A 19,693-nucleotide genomic window follows, 5' to 3' on the forward strand; every position below is an offset into this window, starting at 1 on the left:
AATGTATGTGTATGTACATATGTGTATTTTTTTTTAAGCTAAGAAATATTGATAAAACATTTAAGAGCTTGGTGATACAAAAATAGATTATGAGATTATTATGTGACTTGAAAGCATTGAACGAATTAGTTGATATGAATATAAGCTACGAGATCTATTTTATGAACATAGAAATGCTATCACACTAGTTAGTGAATAATACTTTACTTGAACGTATTTGTTCGATGTAAGTTTATCAATGAGATTAAAAGATAATATCAAGTGATTGATTTATCAGGTACATTGAATTATAATTACGAGTCTTTGTTATGAGGTCCACTTGAATTAGAAAACTCTTACTTTTAACGGTATTCGGAATATTTAGTAAAGTGATTCCATGTAAGAACAAAAGTGTTATTATTGAGGATTAGACAGAGGTTAGCGGAGAGTCTCGTTTAATTATCAAAAGCGTACCTTGCAATGATTGACTTGTGTCACTTGGTAGGTTAATTATTTAGTTTTCTTAATATTGAAGACGTTTTACGATATAGATGAAACCTTTTAAAGAATGATTTTGAATATAACTAATTCTGGAAAACTAAATTATATTTATTCAATTTAGTACAAACACATTTTTTTCGATATAATAGAATTTGATTATAAAATATTTTTATGGATTTTCAATGATATAAAAATAAAAATAAATATAAAATAAAGATTTCTAATGAGCACCAAAAGACTACAACATTTCATCACAAGATTGAAAGTTAAAATGTTGGAAATCACTAAACCTGCGCACTTGCACGAGAAAAATCATAACTAAATCATACTGACTCGAAAAAGGGTGATTCCGGTGTCCAAACGACCGTAACTCAAAAATCTACAACTTTCATGAAGACACCATACATGAATCGTGTACCTATCTACACGAAACGTGTAATCTTGTGCCGACATATTTTGGTGGCGGCTCACTATGCAACATGTTTTTAATTTTTATTAATATTATATTATATTATTATATTATTTATAAATCTATATATATAGGATCGATCATAATTGTTTTCTAACTATCTATCTCTCACACTCTCTCTATAATTATATTTATTATTATTATTGTTAGTGTTATTATTATTATTATTATTAGTATTATTATACATAAAATACTACGACGAGGTCATGGGCGAGTTATTTCAAAACGGGTTTTATGAGCGGGATAGATCTAAGGAAATTATGAGTTATGGTTATGGAGGGGATGGGTATTGTTCATGGGTATGCTTGTGAGGTTAAACTAGTATTTGTCACCTCCATTGCGTCTACGTACCTTTCCTACAATATTGAACCTCAATATTGATACGTGAGTACTCCTAATTTAATTTTTACATACTAATAGTGTATCCCTGACTAGTGCTCGAGAAAATAGGATTATGCATGCTTGTAAATTTGATAGTGCCCTTAGATAGGTTATGCCGAATCTTAAAGGTTGTTATATTATAGTTGAAGGAAGATATAAGATTTGCATGTCCTTAAAAAGCTAGAAAAAAATTAAGAACTTTTCCTTTAGATGCCAAATAGATTTGATGGACGGATTAAAAGTTATAGTCAATTAAAATTTCGTAAAAATGATTATTATCGTCGTTAATATCGTTGTCTTAATTTTTTTTATCAAATTGTTATTATTCCAAAATAACACGACTGTTACTTATTATTATTATCAATACTATATTATTAACTAGAAATGTAATACAAATTATATAACTACCTTAATAGAATCTATCGCAGTATTTTTATGATATTAAATGAACTTTATAAGTTTTATTACTTAAGATATATAAAAGTATATTTTAATATAAAATTTTATTTATAAACGAATTATATTATTTACTTTATTAAATCTTTAAAAAAAAATATTTTAAAAATATAAAACGACGATATTTAAATTATATAATAAAACATTTATAAAGTTTTGAAATCATTTGGAGTTAAACTAATTTTTGTCGACCTTTGCATACTAGACTCGAGCATTAGGATTGTGGTACACTATGACTTAACTTAATGTATTAGACAAATATTGACAAATACATAATTATATATAAATAATTTAGGTTCGTGAATCCAAGGTCAACCTTACACTTGTTCAATGATGTTATATGTATTTTTACTACAAAATACAGTATGGTGAGTTTCATTTGCCTTTTTACCCTTTATATTTTTGGGACTGAGAATACATGCGCTTTTATAAATGTTTGACGAAATAGACACAAGTAATTGAAACTACATTCTATGGTTGAATTATCGAAATCGAATATGCCCCTTTTTATTAAAGTCTGGTAATCTAAGAATTAGGGAACATACACCCTAATTGACGCGAATCCTAAAGATAGATCTATTGGGCCTAACAAACCCCATCCAAAGTACCGGATGCTTTAGTACTTCGAAATTTATATCATGTCCGAAGGAGGATCCCGGAATGATAGGGGATATTCTTATATGTATCTAGTTAATGTCGGTTACCAGGTGTTCACCATATGAATGATTATTTTTGTCTCTATGCATGGGACGTATATTTATGAGAACTGAAAATGAAATTCTTGTGGTCTATTAAAATGATGGAAATAAATGATTATGATAAACTAATGAACTCACCAACCTTTTGGTTGACACTTTAAAGCATGTTTATTCTCAGGTGTTAAAGAAATCTTCCGCTGTGCATTTGCTCATTTTAAAGATATTACTTGGAGTCTTTCATAGCATATTTCGAAGAACATTGCATTCGAGTCATTGAGTTCATCAAAGATTATTATTAAATCAATTTATAGTTGGATAGTGGATATTATGAAATGGTATGCATGCCTGTCAATTTTCGATGTAAAGAAAGTTTGTCTTTTAAAAACGAATGCAATGTTTGTAAAATGTATCATATAGAGGTCAAATACCTCGCAATGTAATCAACTATTGTGAATCGTTTATAATGTATATGAACGGGTCCTTTCAGTTTAAGTGTTGTGCCACTTCTTGTGGTAATGGCTTTAGCTGTTTCACTCCGGGGGTTAGCATTTGTATCACTAGGTAGACTTCCCGGGTTTCTTTCACCTATTAACCTTGCTAGGTTACTCAATTCTTGTTCCAGATTTTGAATAGAAGCTTGTTGATTTCTAAATGCTTGAGCATTTTGTTCATTGGTTTGTTTCTGAGATGTGAAAAACTGTGTTTGAGTTTCAACTAGCTTTGTCATCATATCTTCTAAATTCGGCTTTTTATCATCGGTTTGTTGTGGTGGTTTGTTTTGAAAATTAGGTCTTTGCTGATTGTAAGTATTATTGGATACTTGTTGATTGCTAGGACCTTGTTGGTTGTTGTATGGAATATTTCGGTTATAATTATGGTTTTGATTGTAAATTGGTCTTGGCGGTTGATAATTATTTCCAGGCCGTTGGTTTATGTATGAAATATTCTCTCTTTGTTCCATTGTTAATTCAATACTGAGACAATCTTTTGTCAAATGTGGTCCTCCACACTGCTCACAACTAATTCGTATTGAGTGAATATCCTTAGTCATCTTTTCCATTCGTCTCTCCACAGCATCTATCTTTGCGGAAATGGAATCTAAGTCATGGCTAGAATCGGCTCTAGCTGCTTTAGATGATCTAACGATATCTTTTTCTTGGTGCCACTCATGTGAGTGGGAAGCAGTATTATCAATAATTTTGTAAGCATCAGTTTCGGTTTTCTTCATAATAGAACCACCAGCTGCTATATCTATGTATTTTCTTGTAGGGATGTCGCATCCTTGGTAGAATATTTGTACTATTTGACAGGTGTCTAAACCAAGTTGCGGACATCCTCTTAACAACTTTCCATATCTAGTCCACGCCTCATATATAGTTTCATTTGGTTTCTGTGTGAACGTAACAATTTCTGCTTGAAGTCTTACGGCTTTAGATGCAGGAAAGAATTGTTTAAGAAATTTGTCAACTAAAACGTCCCATGTATCAATCGCCCCTTCAGGTAACGATTCCAACCAATCTTTGGCTTCTTCCTTTAAAGTCCAGGGAAATAACATGAGATATATCTGTTCATCCTCCACTTCTCGGATTTTAAATAGTGTGCAGATCCTATTAAAGGTACGTAGATGTTCATTTGGATCTTCCTTAGGCGCACCACTAAATTGGCATTGATTAGTCACCATGTGTAGAATTTGTCCTTTGATTTCATAATCTGGCGCATTAATGTCTGGATGAGTAATTGCGTGACCTTGGCCAGTGCATTTAGCTCTCATTCGGTCTTCCATACTTAAAGGTTCCAGATTCTCCATAATTGAATTTGTTGAATCGGTATCACTAGATGATTCTGATTTAATGGTTCGTTCCTCAACAATCTCTGTTTGAATGATTGGTGGTTCCGGAGGAAAGTTTAGTGGTTCAGGATCTACGAACCGTTCCTGAATATTTTCCGGATTCTCAATTGTGAGGTCGGGTTCAAAAAATGGATTATCGGAAATTTGAACTGAAGTACTTGGTCGACTGGATGACGATTCTAAAGAAAAATCAACGGCGGTAATATTTGCTAAATGTCTTGATCTAGTTACAGGTGGTGAACGTACAAAAGGTGATGAACGTCTTGCTCGGTGCATTCACTGAATATCCTATTAGTTTTTAAAAGGAAAGAAAAATTATAATAAGTTATCCAATTAATAGACTTTTCTGATTTTGCCCACGTTTTGAATAGCCAAAAGATGTAGCAGAGGGGCAGGATTCGTTTGGTCTCAATATAATTGAGGACTGTTTGGCTCCAATAACCCGGTCCACGTACAAATCCAACTATTACTACGAACCAGAAAATTTTGATGTCTATCAATTTAACCACTTAAAATAAATTTTCGTAATTTTAAGAAATTTAGATAAGAAGTAGAATAAAAATCTATGTCCTAAAACTAGAATAGCGAGAAATAAGAAAGAAAAAGAGTTCGTCGAAAAAGGTCGAAAAAGAAAAAAATGGTTGAAAACTAAAAGGTGACGGAAAAATAAAAGAAACTTATAAAAACTTAAAAATACTTGACTAACCTAACCTTATTACTACAACTAACTTAAAATTATAATCGCAAATTGATATTACTAATTGGAATGATAATTGATACATAGTAAAAAGTCGTCTAAAAATATTAAAGCTTACAGGAAAAACTAAATCCCAAATGGAAATAACTTAAAAAGAAACTAAAACTTAAAAAGGCGTCGCAAAATTCTAAAGTACCTAAATCTTAGTCTAAAGAAAAAGCACTTAAGGAATTCTACGGCAAAGCCTAAAAATCTAGGAGTAAAAATGACTATAGCAAAAACTAAGTTTAAAACTAAATATGAGCTAAAAATACAAAAGTTATGCTACAACGATTAAAAAGGGACAAACTATAAAAATATACAAAAAGTTGTAAAAATTACAATTTTTATAAAAATATTATTTTTATATTATTTATTTTATTAAACTATTAATTTTACAATTTAATTAAACTTAATAAACTAAAATATAAATTAAAAAAAACTTAAATTAAAATAAAACTTAATTATAATATTAATAATAATTAGGGTTAATAATAATTATAATTAATAATAATCCGTAATAAATGCAGTTTAGGGTTTCTGTCGGTGTCAGAGAAACTCCGCGAGTTGCGGTAATTTATAAAGAAAACCCCGCGAGTCGCGGGGTTCAGAAATTCAGATGACAGCTTATTAAATTCGACGCGTTTTTCTTTATTTTTTTTTATTTTCTGTTTTCTGTTTTTATATAAATAAAAGATATTTAAATAAAACTTATATTTTTATAAACTAAAATAAAAATAAAGAAACTTATAAAACTTAAATATTTAACAAAATCTTAAAAATACTTATATTTTTGTTTTTCTTTTTATATTTTTGAATAATTAAAACGTATTTTTACAAAAACGAATTTTAATAAAAGTTAACTAAAAATCTTTTTTTTTTTATATTAGCGTTGCGCTTCAGGCGTTTAAGAGTGTCCCCGGCAGCGGCGCCAAAAATACTTGATGTCAAAGCTAAGGGATACGAAATAGTTATTAATTTTAGCAGGAAATACTATTAAATACGATACAATTTTACACAAGATATTTATTTATTTAGAGAATGGATATACTTAAACCTTGCTACAACACTTATAGGCAGTGTACCTAATCGTACAGTAGTGTAGTTTTTAGTAAGTCCGGTTCGTTCTACAGGGAAATCTTTAAACAAAGCTTAACGCTATATTAGTTTACTTTTATAAAAATACAAATACATATATATAAGTAATATTATTATTATAAAGGGGGTTTTTACCGTTTAATGACCGGTTTGTCGATTTTAAAACTTTAGTCACAGTTAAAATCAAATGTAAAATAATAAATAAATACAAGACTTAATTTTAAGCGTAAAGTAAATAACGATAATGAAATTGCGAATAATAAAAGTGCGATAAAATAAACTTGCGATAATTAAAAAGTACGATAATTAAAAGTGCAATTAAATACAATAACAATAAAAATGCGATAATTAGAAGTGCAATTAAATATAAAATAAAGAAAATTAAATATGAAATAAAAGAATTATGCTTATTTAAACTTCCGTAATCATGATGTTTGACGTGTTGATTTTAATTTTATGCCCATGGGTTAATTGTCCTTTGTCCTGGATTATTTAATATGTCCGTCTGGTTTTTGTCCATAACAGTCCATCAGTCATAAATATAAAGTGCGAGTGTCCTCATCAAATTATTCTTATACCCGAAGTTAAATATTCCAACTAATTGGGGATTCGAATTGTAACAAGGTTTTAATACTTTGTTTAATGAATACACCAGGTTATCAACTGCGTGTAAACCAAGGTTTTACTACTTTGTTAGCAATTACACCAATTACCCTTGAATGTAATTTCACCCCTGTTTTAATTATTCTAGTGGCTATTAATCCATTCCCGTGTCCGGTTAAATGAACGATTATTCGTACATATAAATACCCCGCCCATCGTGTCCGATCGAGTGTATATGGTAATTTATAAGGACGCCCAATTGTAAATCTTTATATTAACATTAACAAACTATCATTTAGTTAAACAAATATAAAGCCTATTAATAGCCCATAGTCTAATTTCCACAAGTGTCGTTCTTTTGTCCAAACCCCAATTATGGTACAAAGTCCAATTACCCAATTTTAGTAATTAGCCCAACATCATGATTACTTCGTTTTAAATAAGCATAATAATAACTTAGCTACGAGACATTAATGTAAAAAGGTTGAACATAACTTACAATGATTAAAAATAGCGTAGCGTTACACGGACATAATTTCGACTTACACCCTTACAATATTCGCTAACATACCCTTATTATTAGAATTATAATTAAAATTAAAATATAAATTATAAATATATATATATAATTTACGTATGATAAGAAGAAGAAAAAGATGGATTTTTACGATCAGAATTCGGTTGGCTTTATAGGCAGTTTTTCATTTTGGGGCTCCGCGACTCGCGGCATTTTTGCCTTCAAACTCCGCGAGTCGCGGAGAATGAAATTACAGCTCAGTCCCTTGGAGTCTTTCTCTGCCGACGGTTTTTATTTATAAATATAATATATATATAATTAATATAATTAATTATATATTATATTATATTTATATACATAGTTAACTTGTAATTTTTAATCCGTTGCGTCGAGCGTTAAGAGTTGACTCTGGACCCGGTTCCGGATTTTCGAACGTCCTTGCGTACAATTTAATATCTTGTACTTTGCGTTTTGAATCTTGTACTCTTGTAATTTCGAGACGTTTTTTTATCAATAATTGGAACCTTTTTGATTGTCTTTTGTACTTTTGAGCTTTTTGGTCGTTTGCGTCTTCAATTCGTCGAATCTGTCTTTTGTCTTCACCTTTTATTATTTAAACGAATATCACTTGTAAATAGAACAATTGCAACTAAAAGCTTGTCTTTCTTGAGGAATAATGCTATGAAATATATGTTCGTTTTTAGCATTATCAATCACCAACCACCACGTCTCAATCTCACTCTACATTTCCATGGCAGCAACTGCGGCAAAGGCAGCGACAGCTATATATTCAAAACTATCTTCTGTTGTAAATTTAGTGTAATTGAGGGATTTAATCTACACTTGTAAATGGGTTAGGAGGTACGTAGTGTACACCCATTAAGTGATAGATTGCCCGGATCCAAAAGTGATTTTCCATTATCACAAATTTGAGTGATTACGGAAGTATTATTCCTACACTAGGTGAAACATCTCCATCGTGGAAATAAAACAAACAACTTTATGTAAAGGATTTGTTTTAGATTTGAAAACGATTTCCTAGATTTGGTTGTTGGAAATAAAATAAACAACTTTATGTAAAGGAATTGTTTTAGATTTGAAAACGATTTCCTTGATTTGGTTGTTGGAAATAAAACAAACAACTTTATGTAAAGGATTTGTTTTAGATTTGAAAACGGTTTCCTAGATTTGGTTGTTGGAAATAAAACAAACAACTTTATGTAAATGATTTGTTTTAGATTTGAAAACGAAATTAGTTAGTGAAACATCTCCATCGTGGAATAATAATTGTTTTTGGGTGCCTATAAATAAGGACTATCATTTATGAGAATAACATATATGAAAAACACCTTAATACTCTTATGCAAAAGAGTTCTTGTTTACTGCCAATAACAAGAACTAATCTCTGTCTTATCCCAAAGTGATATTCGTGTAACCCAGGCAATAAGGGTCGAATAATTACTTTCGAAAAGTGATACCACGATTCAGTGATTTATCCGGCTATCGATTATTTTACCCTACACGAAATTTCAATAAAACCTCCAACAATCGAAAGTAATTATTTGTTATAATCGATGGCGGCTACGATGAAACACATGACGGCGAATTTCTCCAAACTTGATAAGTTTAAGGGAATTGATTTTAGGAGATGGCAAAAGAAGATGCACTTCTTTCTGAGCAGCATGAGTGTGGTGTACGTACTCAGCACACCAATTCCTGAAGATCATGGTGATGATGTCACTGTTGAACAAATTCGGAAAAAGGTCAAGTGGGAGAACGATGACTACATCGCTAGAGGTTTAATCCTCAATGGTATGGCTGATTCCCTTTTTGATATTTACCTAAATGTTGAATCTGCTCAAGGATCTGATGAGAGTTGACTTTTTATCTGATCATTTAACATGTTTAGATGTTTAGCTTTCGAAAAACTATTAACTCTAGGCTTTGATTTCACTTGATTTCGTTACCGTATGCTTAAGATATGCTAAATCGAAGTTTTGACTAGTTTATAATTAAAATCCGAATTCTCTGAGATATGTGTTTATTGAATTAGCTAATGAAAAGTGTACTACTGTAATTCTTGTGAAAAATCATGCATGTTAGACTTAAGAATTGCATCAAAAGCTTTTGTAATGCTCCCGATATGTTTAAACGAAGATTCATACGTTAAAGTGTACCGAAACTGTTTTAATACTAGAAATAATTACCTAGAGTGAACTAGAAATTGATTGAGGATTTTATCTTCTAGATTATGTTATTTCATATGTTCCTTGACATATTTCATTTGCATGTTAACATCTGAAAACATTAATTGCCATGATTTATAAGCTTGATAAGTTGACATGTCTAGTTGCTGTCCAAAACTGATAGATCAGTAAAGATCGGTTAGTCTGTACAAATTGGCTAAACAAAAATTGCTCGATTTTTTATATGTGTTAGTTTAACTTGTTCTTGAACCATGGCCACTGGTCTTGTGTCAATTGCATGTCCCTAGCTCCGGTTATAGCCAAAACGAAATCAGTGCGCGGTCAGAAACTGACTTGGCAAACCACAAATGTACCTCTTCTGATTCCTGACTTTTAATTATCGTATGAGACCCTGGCCGGACTTTTTGGAATCGATTTTTAGTATACTTATGATCTAGAGTTTTCCATGTTTGCATGAATTTTGTACTATGAGATAATATGCTAAGTTGCTACATGTACATGAACTTTGTGCACAACGATAAACTGAAATTTTGGAATTAATACATAGTGATTTATGTGATTTGCATGCTACTCCTACTTTAGGGAACAAGAAATATTTTGTGACTTTTATTGATGATGCTTCTAGGTTTTGCTATGTTTATTTGTTACATACTAAGGATGAAGCATTAGATAAATTTAAAATATTTAAAACTGAAGTAGAATTACAACAAAAGGCTTTGATTAAAAGACTTAGAACGGATAGGGGAGGTGAATACATTGACCAATCATATTTTCAATCCGTTGGTATTATCCATGAGACCACAGCTCCTTATACTCCACAACAAAATGGTATATCTGAAAGGAAGAATAGGGACCTCAAGGAAATGGTTAATTCCATGTTATCCTATTCGGGTTTAAGTGAAGGATTTTGGGGGGAAGCTATGTTAACAGCTTGTTATTTGCTTAATAGAGTTCCTAACAAAAGAAACAAGATTACTCCTTATGAACTTTGGAATAAAAGGAAACCTAACTTGAATTATCTTCGTGTATGGGGTTGTAGGGCGGTTGTAAGACTGCCTGATCCCAAAAAGAAAAATTTAGGTGAAAGAGGTATAGATTGCACTTTTATTGGATATGTTGAACATTCCAAGGCATATAGGTTCTATGTAATAGAGCCTAATGAATTTGTCTCAATCAATTCTGTGATTGATTCAAGGGATGCAATCTTTGATGAAAATCGATTTTCATCTATACCTAGACCAAAGGATATGATTCCAAGTAACAATGGAATCAATAAGGATTGTAATGATGAAGTCTCTGAAAAGGCTGTTGATCAGTCACTTGAGCTTCAGAAAAGCAAAAGAGAAAGGAAACCTAAATCATTTGGACCAGATTTTCAGTTATACTTAATTGAAGGTTCTAGGGATGATGTTTCTACCCAATATTCGTATTGTTTCAATGTTGATGATGATCCTAAAACATATGATGAAGCAATGAGGTCTCAGGATGCTGGATTCTGGAAAGAGGCAATTAATGATGAGATGGATTCTATCATGGGCAATAACACTTGGGTGTTAGCTGATCTACCTCCTGGTTTCAAACCTTTGGGTTGCAAATGGATCTTCAAAAGGAAGATGAAGGTAGATGGAACTATTGAAAGGTTCAAGGCAAGGTTAGTCATTCAAGGCTTTAGACAAAAGTCTGGAATTGACTATTTTGATACTTATGCTTCCGTGGCACGTATCACTACCATTAGACTGTTGATTGCTTTGGCTACAATTCACAATCTGGTTATTCACCAGATGGATGTGAAGACAGTATTCTTGAATGGTGAATTGGATGAGGAGATTTATATGAACCAACCTCAAGGCTTTGTCATGCCAGGTAATGAAGGCAAGGTGTGCAAACTTGTGAAGTCCTTATATGGTTTGAAACAAGCACCTAAGCAATGGCATCAGAAATTTGATGAAGTGGTCTTATCTAGTGGTTTTAAATTAAACCAAGCAGATAAATGTGTATATAGCAAATTTGATGATTCTGGTAAAGGAGTTATAATTTGTCTATATGTTGATGACATGTTAATCTTTAGGACTGACCAAAGTCAGGTTGATTTAACAAAATAATTTTTGTCATCAAAATTCTCCATGAAAGATATGGGGGAGGCTGACGTTATCCTTGGCATTAGGATCAAACGTGAAAGCAAAGGAATTTTGATTTGTCAATCTCATTATGTTGAGAAGGTGTTGAAAAAGTTCAATTGTTTTGAATGTACTCCTGTGAGTACCCCTGTTGATCCAAGTGAGAAGCTTATGCCTAATCAAGGTGAAGCTGTATCACAACTTGAGTATTCTCAGGTGATTGGCTGTTTGATGTACGCCATGATTTGTACAAGGCCGGATATTGCTTTTGCTGTGGGAAAACTGAGTAGATATACTAGTAATCCTAGTACTCATCAATGGCAAGCAATTAGGCGGGTACTGAAGTACTTGAAGAAAACTATGGACTATAGTTTATCTTATAATGGGTTTCCTTCGGTAATAGAAGGATATTCTGATGCGAGTTGGATAACCAATATTGAAGATCATTCTTCAATGAGTGGTTGGGTGTTCTTGCTTGGGGGAGGTGCTATTTCATGGGCTTCTAAGAAGCAGACATGTATTACCAACTCAACGATGGAATCTGAGTTTGTTGCTTTAGCTGCTGCTGGTAAAGAAGCAGAATGGCTTAGAAACTTGATCCATGAGATACCATTATGGCCTAAACCTATAGCACCCATATCTATCCATTGTGATAGTGCCGTGACATTGGCAAAGGCTTATAGCCAGATGTACAATGGAAAATTTAGACACTTAGGTGTCAGACATAGCATGATTCGTGAACTCATCATGAATGGGGTGATTTCTATAGTGTTCGTGAGGTCACAACAGAATTTAGCTGATCACTTGACGAAGGGATTGGCAAGAGACTTGGTTGACAAGTCTGCTGTGGGGATGGGTTTAAAGTCCACATAAATTTCTAATTATAAGATACCCAATTCCCTTCCAATGAAAATTAGAAGTTGAATTCAATGCGGAAGGCTTATATTTAGAAATTTGGAGTACATAAATTTTATATCATCCCAAGGTAAGGTTTGTACTCGGACTCGCTGAAGGTGAGGTTGAAGTCTAGCTTCTTAACAGTTCATTTGAAAAAGTGCAAGAGCAGGTGCATGACTGAAGTGAACTACCTATGTGAATATGAAGTTTTGCCGCTTCAACAAAGCTTGGACTTTTAGCTTTGGATACATTCATGAAAGGATATGGACACATGGCTTGTAAAGTGTCAGGATAGCTTTAGAGTATTTGAAAACTTATGTGTATGTTATTTTCAGTTATTCAAATGGGTTGAAGGGTTCAATTCTTAGAACACCCTGATTCTCGAATATTTGGAATGTGTAATGTACTAAGATGAAAATTCAATCTTCAAGATATTTTCATTTATGCATAAGTTTTTGTTTTAATTTGTTTAATTCTCATGAAACGAATTGCACTAAATTGGGGAGGATTGTTGGAAATAGTGTAATTGAGGGATTTAATCTACACTTGTAAATGGGTTAGGAGGTACGGAGTGTACACCCATTAAGTGATAGATTGCCCGGATCCGAAAGTGATTTTCCATTATCACAAATTTGAGTGATTACAGAAACCATCCCAAGGTAGCCCAAGTGGTTGGGACCCTGAGATCCTTGCAAGAGGTCTCAGGTTCAATTCTTGGGGTGGCCAGGGAAGGGTTGGAAACAGCCAGGGAGTATTCCTGATGGGCTGCGTACACTAGAGTATGGGGTCGGATTACTCGCCCTTCCCGGGTAACCCGAACAGGGAAAACCTTACAACTTATTATACTTATGAGTGATTACAGAAGTATTATTCCTACACTAGGTGAAACATCTCCATCGTGGAAATAAAACAAACAACTTTATGTAAAAGATTTGTTTTAGATTTGAAAACGATTTCCTAGATTTGGTTGTTGGAAATAAAACAAACAACTTTATGTAAAGGATTTGTTTTAGATTTGAAAAACGATTTCCTTGATTTGGTTGTTGGAAATAAAACAAACAACTTTATGTAAAGGATTTGTTTTAGATTTGAAAACGATTTCCTTGATTTGGTTGTTGAAAATAAAACAAACAACTTTATGTAAATGATTTGTTTTAGATTTGAAAACGATTTCCTAGATTTGGTTGTTGGAAATAAAACAAACAACTTTATGTAAAGGATTTGTTTTAGATTTGAAAACGAAATTAGTTAATGAAACATCTCCATCGTGGAATAATAATTGTTTTTAGGTGCCTATAAATAAGGACTATCATTTATGAGAATAACATATACGAAAAACACCTTAATACTCTTATGCAAAAGAGTTCTTGTTTACTGCCAATAACAAGAACTAATCTCTGTCTTATCCCAAAGTGATATTCGTGTAACCCAGGCAATAAGGGTCGAATAATTCCTTTCGAAAAGTGATACCACGATTAAGTGATTTATCCGACTATCGATTATTTTACCCTACACTAAATTTCAACAAAACCTCCAACATCTTCCAAACACAACCTACCTCTTTCAACCAACAAGAACGTTCTAGGGTTTCTACCGGAAAACCCTATTCGAAATCTTCCAATTTCAATTTCGCATTCAGTTACACTTCCGATGAAAGTTTACGCTACTTCCGCCGTGACGCCGGTGATGGATACTACTAGTGAATCGAGCTCAGGTGATACTCCGACTATAGCTGATGTTAATTTAGGTGATCGGAGTTATCCTATTTATATCGGATCGGGTCTTTTAAATCAACCGGATCTTCTTCAGAGATACTCCTATTATTTTCTACAACGATGATTAATCAATTCAATTTGTACAGTTAATTGCTGTTATATGTTGATATGATGTTTATTGTTTATGTGATTTTAAAAGGCTTTAGTCTATGTAAACTGAAGTCCAGTGCTACAGATATTATCCATCTCAATAGCATATACACATTCATTAAAATCATTCACCTCTTAAACAGTGGCGATTCTAGAATCAAAACTTAATGGGATCCCTAATTTTTTTTTTTTTTTTTGATAACTTATTTGAACAAAATATTGAATGTGTCGGGTCAAATCGGGTCACAAACATAAAATTGGATAGTACTTACAAAATATAAGGTTATTCATATTTTTTACTATTGTCATTACAACAGCCATCATACAAAAGAATATTATTTATACAAAAAAGAATTAATATTTCCACAAATAAGCCCCTATACAAAAATATCATATATTCAATCCACTAGATATTAAAGGTTAGCTTTTATTATTGTCTACGAGGTTTCATACGATAAAATTCGTCCATAATTGCATCATTTCTAATACCATCTAACACATCTTTCTCAATATATGCAAGTGGACAATCATAAGTGGGCTAATTTCAAATATTTTAGTAGGTCAAACTATTAAAATATAAATTCTAAAAATATATGGGGTCACATTATTATATTTAGTGGTGTCCTATACAAAAAAATAATTTTTTTATAACAAATTTCGAAAAACTATTGGTGTCACCGGACCCCGCTCCCTAACACCTAAACTCGCCACTGCTCTTCAGTCACAAATGAGCCACCTGCATAATGTTTATAAAACTTCAGGATATTTCGATCTTGTAGCAAGTGTTGTCACCAATCGTAAGTTTAAACAACAAATAATACACACTCAGAAAGTTTTTGGTAACCTGATGCTGAATGAACTTTGAATCTTTGATACCACATATTCTAATACCCGTTAGTTGCATTAATAAGTTCCGATGATTTATGCTGCCATACTTGGCAAATATGGACGCCAATCATTCACTGCAAATCATGGAGTGAATTTTGATTTCTATTCTTAAGTCATTGATGTGTGCTGGTCTTTTTTTAGACATGTTCATGGGAAGAGAGTTCTTGTTGTCACTAACACCACAGTGGCCCCCTTATACTTGGATAAAGTTGTAAGTGCTTTGATAAAGTGTTATTCTACCTGATGGCGAGAAGTACAAGGACATGGTAGGTATTTGTAGACTTCATATACTTTTTAAGTTTTCCATTAGGGGTGGCAATCTTGACCCTATCATGTGAATGAGAATGCGGGTTGTGTTCTATCGAAACAGGTAAATCCAAAAAGTTACCTTTTAAGAAACAGCTATAAATGGGCCTAAAGTTGTGTAAAGTGTACTTTAATGTATGGCCAGTGATATTTCCAAACACATTTTTGATAAATCCATTTCAATGTACTAACATGCCCTTAAATGATAACCTACACAAGTTTTATGTTTGAAATTATTTGAGGTTATTTTAGGAAGTTAACATCAAATTGGTGTGGATTTATCAAATATTAATTTGGAATTATCATCTCCCTTAATGTATATATGTGACTGATTTGTTCTCAAGCTTTGAATCTCTGTATTCAAAATTTTAGATCATAATTATGATTGAGTACTATAGTATAGGCATGAGTATTGACATTGACATGTTAGTTTTTAATAAAGTTTAAAATTTTAGACCAAAAAGTGTTTTGGGTCAACTCGAGTACTCAGACTATTTTACAGAAACTATTTTACAGAAAGTATCTCTATTGTAACCGATTTATTTTGCCACCTCTACTTCTCATATTTGCATCCATGGTGGCACACCTCACTAAATTAAACGACCCTCCTCATTTGTTTCATGATAGGACACTCTCATGAAAGTTTTTGACAAAGCCATCGAGTCTCGATTGGACAGACGCTGTACGTTTGTTGCCCTTGGTGGTGGTGTCATCGGTGACATGTGTGGATATGCAGCAGCTTCTTTCCTTCGTGGAGTCAATTTCATTCAGATTCCTACAACTGTTATGGCACAGGTAATCCTACTTACATACGTCTTTAATAATCTACGTGAATCTTGTATCTTACATTGTCAGTCAGTGTTGTAAATGGCTGTCTTCTCGGACGACTAGTTTGTCTTGTGACTAGCTCGTCCCGTTTTGCCCAAAAACGTCTAATTAGTCGGTTGACGCTAAAAAGTCAGTCAAGGTCGGTCAAAGATATGTCAAAAGTAAGTATTAGAGGTCTGTTAACTTTTAATTCCTTCCTGATGTATCTTTTTTTTGGTCTTCCAGGTGGATTCTTCGGTTGGAGGCAAAACTGGAATAAACCATCGATTGGGAAAAAACTTGATTGGTGCATTCTACCAGCCACAATGTGTACTCATCGATACCGATACATTAAATACATTACCCGATAGAGAATTAGCATCAGGTCTTGCTGAGGTCATCAAGTATGGGCTTATTAGAGACGCTCCATTTTTTGAGTGGCAAGAAAAGAACATGCATGCGTTAATGTCTAGGTAAAATGGTTTCACTCCAATAATTCTTATTTTATAAAACCCAATAAATAGTTCTAATCATTTTACTAACGAATAGGTTGACTTAGGCAGTCAAATTAAAAGGTATAGCTAAAAGGGGAACTGCTTAAATGAGTTGAACAGGTCAATCAAGTTGAAAGTTGCCCAATGTCTAACTTTGATGCACACAACTTTTAAATCGTTTCATGCAACTGTTATGATTATAATCGTAATGCTGCCTGTTTTTCTACTCAGTGACAAATTAATTTTGCTTATTACTGAAACTTGGACTTGATGTGTTTGCGGGTCAACCCAACACAACCCAACCCAACGCAACACAACACGACCCATACATTTCCACCTAACTAAAGAATGCCCTCCATTGGCCCAGTTACCCAACCTGCCTATTTTTACAACTTCTTTAAAGTTACAAAATTACAACACAATTGTGAACTATATATCATGTTGCTTTCAGGGACCCAGGTGCTTTTACTTATGCTATCAAGCGTTCATGTGAAAACAAGGCTAAAGTTGTATCCCAGGATGAAAAGGAAAGTGGATTAAGGGCTACACTAAACCTGGGTCATACTTTTGGTCACGTGAGTTTCACTTTTCTTAATTATGCTAATGGTCGCACAAGCTTTGAATAAATTAGCGTTGTTCTCAGTGATTTTTTTTTTTTTTTTAATTTTATTTTCGGTTACAGGCGATAGAAACTAGCTATGGCTATGGACATTGGCTTCATGGAGAAGCGGTTGCTGCTGGCATGGTATTGCATATTATCATCTATTCTGTTGGTACATAGTTGTATATTTTTGTGAGGATTTATTGGTAATTTCAGGTAATGGCTGTTGGCATGTCATACCGCCTTGGTTGGATCGATGAAACAATTGTAGAACGAACTAATAACATTTTAAAGCTAGCCAAATTGCCCACTACTCCTCCAGAGATGATGACTGTAGACATGTTCAAATCTGTCATGGCGGTAAGTAAAACCAAAATGACAACTTTGACCTATTTACTAATGAACTAGTTGATTTGTGAATCTGTTGTTTCTTAATCGGGTTGAATTAAATTAGCTAAAAAAGGTGCAGGTCAGGCGGGGTGGAAGTGGTCCAACGTCTATTATTAATATGTACAATCTTGTGAATTGGTTTAATATATGGATTAAATTAAATATTAAATATTTTTATTGTAATAAAGCTGAATTTCACATTAATTATTTATAAAAACTTTCAGAAAAATGGACCACTGTTGTAAAAGCTGGCTGAGTCGGCCGTCGAGTTAGTTTGGGGACTAGCCTGTCCCAACTCGCCCAAAAATGCCTTAAAAGTTGGTCAAAAGCTAAAAAGTCGGTCAACGCTAATATGTTGGGTCAAAGTTGGCTGAGTGGATTGAGTCGGGCTAAGGTAACAAATTTTATATTTTTTAAAAAATTAAATTTTGTGCTATATTCCTATGTTGTATGTTCGTTGTAGTTATATGTAATATGTCTTGTTTAATTTATTTGTTATTAAAAGTCAACGTTAGTTAACGCCCAATTCGTCTCTCCGAGGTCCCGAGTGACTCGTCCCGACTCGCGACTTTTAGAACCTTGTGGACAGTGGCGGAAATACTAAGGGGCAGAGGGCGCAGTCACCCCAAGTGGATTTCCAATTTTTTGTGTAAAAATTTTGCGTTTTTCGATTTTGGCCCTAGTGAAATTTTTTTTGCCCCAAAGCCTCCATATTTTATCCCAGAACCTTTAAATTTTGTTCAAAAACCTCCAAATTTTGCCCAAAAACCTTCATATTTTGCCCAAAAATCTCCATATTTTGCCCAAAAAACTTCATATTTTATCCAAAAAAGTTGCTACGTTTTAAAAAAAAAAAAAATTTCGCTCTGGGTAAAATAAAATTCCTGTTTTCGCCACTGTATACGGCGGAAACAGGTGGGGGCAAGGGGGCACTTGACCCTAGTGAATTTACAATTTTTAGTGTAAAAATTTTGAGTTTTTCCCAAAGCCTCCATATTATGCCCCATAACCTTCAAATTTTTTCCAAGAACTCCCAAATTTTGCCAGAAAACCTCCATATTTTGCCAAAAAAACATCATATTTTGCCTAAAAACCTCCATATTTTGTCAAAAAACCTCCATATTTTACCTAAAAAAGTTGTTACGTTTTTGAAAAAATATCGCCCCAGGTGAAAAAAATTTCTGTTTTCGCCACTGCTTGTGGACAACAATATTAGAAATGGTCCACCAGACCTTGAATTCATATTTATCTTTCAGCAACCTGCCTATCTTGGTGACTTCATGCCTTGTGTCTAACTGCTGCTTATTCAAATTGTTTGGTTAGGTAGGTTGATAAAAAGGTGGCCGATGGATTACTAAGACTCATCCTTTTAAAAGGTCCACTAGGAAGCTGCGTTTTCACAGGTGACTATGATAGAAAGGCCCTTGATGAAACCCTACATGCATTTTGCAAGTCGTGAGTGTAAATATTCCTTGGTTCTTTGTTGTGTACTATATATACGTGACGTACATAGTATAGATTATGTATCGATAATGGCTCTTATTATCAGATTTCTTGTATCCACAAGCGTGAATTTTAGATCCTATTGCATTTATATAATAAACTTAACTGGTTCTTAGTTCCCCCTTTGTCAAAGTTATATTAATTTTAATTTTATTTTATCGTGCTTTCTAACGGCAAAACTGAGTGTAAGTTTTGGTTGGTCATCTAACATTACTTGGTATGTAGTAACCTTTCTACCATCGTATGATCTTTGACCAAGTCCTCCAATTTCACATACTTGCGAGTGTAATTTATTATTTGTAATTAATTATATAAAGTATTTTGCACTTCT

The 19,693-nt window shown here is 33.1% G+C and overlaps 1 pseudogene; it reads left to right on the forward strand.

Annotated features, from left to right (window-relative positions):
* Positions 1-19,479, forward strand: part of LOC139889885 (3-dehydroquinate synthase, chloroplastic-like) — a 65,950-nt pseudogene extending 46,471 nt beyond the window's left edge.
* Positions 19,480-19,693: the final 214 nt, after the last annotated feature.

The sequence above is a fragment of the Rutidosis leptorrhynchoides genome, chromosome 2, assembly GCF_046630445.1.
Source record: "Rutidosis leptorrhynchoides isolate AG116_Rl617_1_P2 chromosome 2, CSIRO_AGI_Rlap_v1, whole genome shotgun sequence".
NCBI classification, from domain to species: Eukaryota; Viridiplantae; Streptophyta; class Magnoliopsida; order Asterales; family Asteraceae; genus Rutidosis; species Rutidosis leptorrhynchoides.